Raw genomic sequence first — 7,297 nt, forward strand, 5'->3', positions numbered from 1 at the left:
CATTTTTTCTTCGCTTTCTTTCTTTCTTTCCAAATTCTTGATCTCTTTCAATGGCCTACCACAACCTCCCCTTTGCTTTCCGAGGTCTTCTTGACTGCCAATCCTTATTTCTGTGTTATTCTACGAGTCCCTCAATTCCTATTCTGATTCGCTACATGCATAGCGAGGGCCTCTGTTCTGGCAGTCTTGGTGCCATAGGGAGCTTAAGAGGGTTCAACGCTGGTTGACCACTCTCGACATGTCGTAGACACTCGAGTCACGGCGCGGGGATTAAAAAGAAGGTCCCCTTCACCCCGAGAAGTCAGAGTGGCGCTGGCTACCACCCCCAAGCACCGGAACAAAATTACACTGACATAAATACCCCAGAAAGCGGGGGAGAAAATCGCTCCGCCGGAAGCGTAGTGGTTATCGCACCAGACCGGTATTCTGGAGGTCGTGGGTTCGGATCCCACCTGGCGGGCATTTTTTCTTCGCTTTCTTTCTTTCTTTCCAAATTCTTGATCTGTTTCAATGGCCTACCACAACCTCCCCTTTGCTTTCCGAGGTCTTCTTGACTGCCAATCCTTATTTCTGTGTTATTTCTACGAGTCCCTCATTTCCTATTCTGCTTCGCTACATGCATAGCGAGGGCCTCTGTTCTGGCAGTCGTGGTGCCATAGGGAGCTTAAGAGGGTTCAACGCTGGTTGACCACTCTCGACATGTCGTAGACACTCGAGTCACGGCGCGGGGATTAAAAAGAAGGTCCCCTTCACCCCGAGAAGTCAGAGTGGCGCGGGCTACCACCCCCAAGCACAGGAACAAAATTACATTGACATAAATACCCCAGAAAGCGGGGGAGAAAATCGCTCCGCCGGTAGCGTTGTGGTTATCGCACCAGAGCGGTATTCTGGAGGTCGTGGGTTCGGATCCCACCTGGCGGGCATTTTTTCTTCGCTTTCTTTCTTTCTTTCCAAATTCTTGATCTGTTTCAATGGCCTACCACAACCTCCCCTTTGCTTTCCGAGGTCTTCTTGACTGCCAATCTTTATTTCTGTGTTATTTGTACGAGTCCCTCATTTCCTATTCTGATTCGCTACATGCATAGCAAAGGCCTCTGTTCTGGCAGTCTTGGTGCCATAGGGAGCTTAAGAGGGTTCAACGCTGGTTGACCACTCTCGACATGTCGTAGACACTTGAGTCATGGCGCGGGGATTAAAAAGAAGGTCCCCTTCACCCCGAGAAGTCAGGGTGGCGCTGGCCACCACCCCCAAGCACAGGAACAAAATTACATTGACATAAATACCCCAGAAAGCGGGGGAGAAAATCGCTCCGCCGGTAGCGTAGTGGTTATCGCACCAGACCGGTATTCTGGAGGTCGTGGGTTCGGATCCCACCTGGCGGTCATTTTTTCTTCGCTTTCTTTCTTTCTTTCCAAATTCTTGATCTGTTTCAATGGCCTACCACAACCTCCCCTTTGCTTTCCGAGGTCTTCTTGACTGCCAATCCTTATTTCGTTGTTATTTCTACGAGTCCCTCATTTCCTATTCTGATTCGCTACATGCATAGCGAGGGCCTCGGCTCTGGCATTCTTGGTGCCATAGGGAGCTTAAGAGGGTTCAACGCTGGTTGACCACTCTCGACATGTCGTAGACACTCGAGTCACGGCGCGGGGATTAAAAAGAAGGTCCCCTTGACCCCGAGAAGTCAGAGTGGCGCTGGCTACCACCCCCAAGCACAGGAACAAAACATTGACATAAATACCCCAGAAAGCGGGGGAGAAAATCGCTCCGCCGGTAGCGTAGTGGTTATCGCACCAGACCGGTATTCTGGAGGTCGTGGGTTCGGATCCCACCTGGCGGGCATTTTTTCTTCGCTTTCTTTCTTTCTTTACAAATTCTTGATCTGTTTCAATGGCCTACCACAACCTCCCCTTTGCTTTCCGAGGTCTTCTTGACTGCCAATCCTTATTTCTGTGTTATTTCTACGAGTCCCTCATTTCCTATTCTGCTTCGCTACATGCATAGCGAGGGCCTCTGTTCTGGCAGTCGTGGTGCCATAGGGAGCTTAAGAGGGTTCAACGCTGGTTGACCACTCTCGACATGTCGTAGACACTCGAGTCACGGCGCGGGGATTAAAAAGAAGGCCCCCTTCACCCCAAAAGTCAGAGTGGTGCTGGCTACCACCCCCAAGCACAGGAACAAAATTACACTGACATAAATACCCCAGAAAGCGGGGCAGAAAATCGCTCCGCCGGTAGCGTAGTGGTTATCGCACCAGGCCGGTTTTCTGGAGGTCGTTGGTTCGGATCCCACCTGGCGGGCATTTTTTTTTCGCTTTCTTTCTTTCTTTACAAATTCTTGAGCGGTTTCAATGGCCTACCACAACCTCCCCTTTGCTTTCCGAGGTCTTCTTGACTGCCAATCCTTATTTCGGTGTTATTTCTACGAGTCCCTCATTTCCTATTCTGATTCGCTACATGCATAGCGAGGGCCTCTGTTCTGGCAGTCTTGGTGCCATAGGGAGCTTAAGAGGGTTCAACGCTGGTTGACCACTCTCGACATGTCGTAGACACTCGAGTCACGGCGCGGGTATTAAAAAGAAGGTCCCCTTCACCCCGAGAAGTCAGAGTGGCGCGGGCTACCACCCCCAAGCACAGGAACAAAATTACATTGACATAAATACCCCAGAAAGCGGGGGAGAAAATCGCTCCGCCGGTAGCGTAGTGGTTATCGCACCAGAGCGGTATTCTGGAGGTCGTGGGTTCGGATCCCACCTGGCGGGCATTTTTTCTTCGCTTTCTTTCTTTCTTTCCAAATTCTTGATCTGTTTCAATGGCCTACCACAACCTCCCCTTTGCTTTCCGAGGTCTTCTTGACTGCCAATCTTTATTTCTGTGTTATTTGTACGAGTCCCTCATTTCCTATTCTGATTCGCTACATGCATAGCAAAGGCCTCTGTTCTGGCAGTCTTGGTGCCATAGGGAGCTTAAGAGGGTTCAACGCTGGTTGACCACTCTCGACATGTCGTAGACACTTGAGTCATGGCGCGGGGATTAAAAAGAAGGTCCCCTTCACCCCGAGAAGTCAGGGTGGCGCTGGCCACCACCCCCAAGCACAGGAACAAAATTACATTGACATAAATACCCCAGAAAGCGGGGGAGAAAATCGCTCCGCCGGTAGCGTAGTGGTTATCGCACCAGACCGGTATTCTGGAGGTCGTGGGTTCGGATCCCCCCTGGCGGTCATTTTTTCTTCGCTTTCTTTCTTTCTTTCCAAATTCTTGATCTGTTTCAATGGCCTACCACAACCTCCCCTTTGCTTTCCGAGGTCTTCTTGACTGCCAATCCTTATTTCGTTGTTATTTCTACGAGTCCCTCATTTCCTATTCTGATTCGCTACATGCATAGCGAGGGCCTCGGCTCTGGCATTCTTGGTGCCATAGGGAGCTTAAGAGGGTTCAACGCTGGTTGACCACTCTCGACATGTCGTAGGCACTCGAGTCACGGCGCGGGGATTAAAAAGAAGGTCCTCTTCACCCCGAGAAGTCAGAGTGGTGCTGGCTACCACCCCCAAGCACAGGAACAAAATTACATTGACATAAATACCCCAGAAAGCGGGGGAGAAAATCGCTCCGCCGGTAGCGTAGTGGTTATCGCACCAGGCCGGTATTCTGGAGGTCGTGGGTTCGGATCCCACCTGGCGGGCATTTTTTCTTCGCTTTCTTTCTTTCTTTCCAAATTCTTGAGCGGTTTCAATGGCCTACCACAACCTCCCCTTTGCTTTCCGAGGTCTTCTTGACTGCCAATCTTTATTTCGGTGTTATTTCTACGAGTCCCTCATTTCCTATTCTGATTCGCTACATGCATAGCGAGGGCCTCTGTTCTGGCAGTCTTGGTGCCATAGGGAGCTTAAGAGGGTTCAACGCTGGTTGACCACTCTCGACATGTCGTAGACACTCGAGTCACGGCGCGGGGATTAAAAAGAAGGTCCCCTTCACCCCGAGAAGTCAGGGTGGCGCTCGTCACCACCCCCAAGCACAGGAACAAATTTACATTGACATAAATACCCCAGAAAGCGGGGGAGAAAATCGCTCCGCCGGTAGCGTAGTGGTTATCGCACCAGACCGGTATTCTGGAGGTCGTGGGTTCGGATCCCACCTGGCGGTCATTTTTTCTTCGCTTTCTTTCTTTCTTTCCAAATTCTTGATCTGTTTCAATGGCCTACCACAACCTCCCCTTTGCTTTCCGAGGTCTTCTTGACTGCCAATCCTTATTTCTGTGTTATTTCTACGAGTCCCTCATTTCCTATTCTGATTCGCTACATGCATAGCGAGGGCCTCTGTTCTGGCAGTCTTGGTGCCATAGGGAGCTTAAGAGGGTTCAACGCTGGTTGACCACTCTCGACATGTCGTAGACACTCGAGTCACGGCGCGGGGATTAAAAAGAAGGTCCCCTTCACCCCGAGAAGTCAGAGTGGCGCTGGCTACCACCCCCAAGCACAGGAACAAAATTACATTGACATAAATACTCCAGAAAGCGGGGGAGAAAATCGCTCCGCCGGTAGCGTAGCGGTTATCGCACCAGACCAGTATTCTGGAGGTCGTGGGTTCGGATCCCACCTGGCGGGCATTTTTTCTTCGCTTTCTTTCTTTCTTTCCAAATTCTTGATCTGTTTCAATGGCCTACCACAACCTCCCCTTTGCTTTCCGAGGTCTTCTTGACTGCCAATCCTTATTTCTGTGTTATTTCTACGAGTCCCTCATTTCCTATTCTGCTTCGCTACATGCATAGCGAGGGCCTCTGTTCTGGCAGTCTTGGTGCCATAGGGAGCTTAAGAGGGTTCAACGCTGGTTGACCACTCTCGACATGTCGTAGACACTCGAGTCACGGCGCGGGGATTAAAAAGAAGGTCCCCTTCACCCCGAGAAGTCAGAGTGGTGCTGGCTACCACCCCCAAGCACAGGAACAAAATTACATTGACATAAACACCCCAGAAAGCGGGAGAGAAAATCGCTCCGCCGGTAGCGTAGTGGTTATCGCACCAGGCCGGTATTCTGGAGGTCGTGGGTTCGGATCCCACCTGGCGGGCATTTTTTCTTCGCTTTCTTTCTTTCTTTCCAAATTCTTGAGCGGTTTCAATAGCCTACCACAACCTCCCCTTTGCTTTCCGAGGTCTTCTTGACTGCCAATCCTTATTTCGGTGTTATTTCTACGAGTCCCTCATTTCCTATTCTGATTCGCTACATGCATAGCGAGGGCCTCTGTTCTGGCAGTCTTGGTGCCATAGGGAGCTTAAGAGGGTTCAACGCTGGTTGACCACTCTCGACATGTTGTAGACACTCGAGTCACGGCGCGGGGATTAAAAAGAAGGTCCCCTTCACCCCGAGAAGTCAGAGTGGCGCGGGCTACCACCCCCAAGCACAGGAACAAAATTACATTGACATAAATACCCCAGAAAGCGGGGGAGAAAATCGCTCCGCCGGTAGCGTAGTGGTTATCGCACCAGAGCGGTATTCTGGAGGTCGTGGGTTCGGATCCCACCTGGCGGGCATTTTTTCTTCGCTTTCTTTCTTTCTTTCCAAATTCTTGATCTGTTTCAATGGCCTACCACAACCTCCCCTTTGCTTTCCGAGGTCTTCTTGAATGCCAATCTTTATTTCTGTGTTATTTGTACGAGTCCCTCATTTCCTATTCTGATTCGCTACATGCATAGCAAAGGCCTCTGTTCTGGCAGTCTTGGTGCCATAGGGAGCTTAAGAGGGTTCAACGCTGGTTGACCACTCTCGACATGTCGTAGACACTCGAGTCACGGCGCGGGGATTAAAAAGAAGGTCCCCTTCACACCGAGAAGTCAGGGTGGCGCTGGCCACCACCCCCAAGCACAGGAACAAAATTACATTGACATAAATACCCCAGAAAGCGGGGGAGAAAATCGCTCCGCCGGTAGCGTAGTGGTTATCGCACCAGACCGGTATTCTGGAGGTCGTGGGTTCGGATCCCACCTGGCGGTCATTTTTTCTTCGCTTTCTTTCTTTCTTTCCAAATTCTTGATCTGTTTCAATGGCCTACCACAACCTCCCCTTTGCTTTCCGAGGTCTTCTTGACTGCCAATCCTTATTTCTGTGTTATTTCTACGAGTCCCTCATTTCCTATTCTGATTCGCTACATGCATAGCGAGGGCCTCTGTTCTGGCAGTCTTGGTGCCATAGGGAGCTTAAGAGGGTTCAACGCTGGTTGACCACTCTCGACATGTCGTAGACACTCGAGTCACGGCGCGGGGATTACAAAGAAGGTCCCCTTCACCCCGAGAAGTCAGAGTGGCGCTGGCTACCACCCCCAAGCACAGGAACAAAATACATTGACATAAATACCCCAGAAAGCGGGGGAGAAAATCGCTCCGCTGGTAGCGTAGTGGTTATCGCACCAGACCGGTATTCTGGAGGTCGTGGGTTCGGATCCCACCTGGCGGGCATTTTTTCTTCGGTTTCTTTCTTTCTTTCCAAATTCTTGATCTGTTTCAATGGCCTACCACAACCTCCCCTTTGCTTTCCGAGGTCTTCTTGACTGCCAATCCTTATTTCTGTGTTATTTCTACGAGTCCCTCATTTCCTATTCCGATTCGCTACATGCATAGCGAGGGCCTCTGTTCTGGCAGTCTTGTTGCCATAGGGAGCTTAAGAGGGTTCAACGCTGGTTGACCACTCTCGACATGTCGTAGACACTCGAGTCACGGCGCGGGGATTAAAAAGAAGGCCCCCTTCACCCCGAGAAGTCAGAGTGGTGCTGGCTACCACCCCCAAGCACAGGAACAAAATTACACTGACATAAATACCCCAGAAAGCGGGGCAGAAAATCGCTCCTCCGGTAGCGTAGTGGTTATCGCACCAGACCGGTATTCTGGAGGTCGTTGGTTCGGATCCCACCTGGCGGGCATTTTTTTTTCGCTTTCTTTCTTTCTTTACAAATTCTTGAGCGGTTTCAATGGCCTACCACAACCTCCCCTTTGCTTTCCGAGGTCTTCTTGACTGCCAATCCTTATTTCGGTGTTATTTCTACGAGTCCCTCATTTCCTATTCTGATTCGCTACATGCATAGCGAGGGCCTCTGTTCTGGCAGTCTTGGTGCCATAGGGAGCTTAAGAGGGTTCAACGCTGGTTGACCACTCTCGACATGTCGTAGACACTCGAGTCACGGCGCGGGGATTAAAAAGAAGGTCCCCTTCACCCCGAGAAGTCAGAGTGGGGCTGGCTACCACCCCCAAGCACAGGAACAAAATTACATTGACATAAATACTCCAGAAAGCGGGGGAGAAAATCGCT

The 7,297-nt window shown here is 50.7% G+C and overlaps 1 non-coding gene across 1 annotated transcript; it reads left to right on the forward strand.

The window, feature by feature from the left end:
- Positions 1 to 4,532: 4,532 nt before the first annotated feature.
- Positions 4,533 to 4,605, forward strand: Trnat-agu (transfer RNA threonine (anticodon AGU)). The gene has a single exon. It is a non-coding gene; the product is annotated as a tRNA-Thr (tRNA).
- Positions 4,606 to 7,297: the final 2,692 nt, after the last annotated feature.

The sequence above is a fragment of the Haemaphysalis longicornis genome, unplaced genomic scaffold, assembly GCF_048455015.1.
Source record: "Haemaphysalis longicornis isolate Haplotype H1 unplaced genomic scaffold, Haemaphysalis longicornis Haplotype H1 scaffold_5, whole genome shotgun sequence".
NCBI classification, from domain to species: Eukaryota; Metazoa; Arthropoda; class Arachnida; order Ixodida; family Ixodidae; genus Haemaphysalis; species Haemaphysalis longicornis.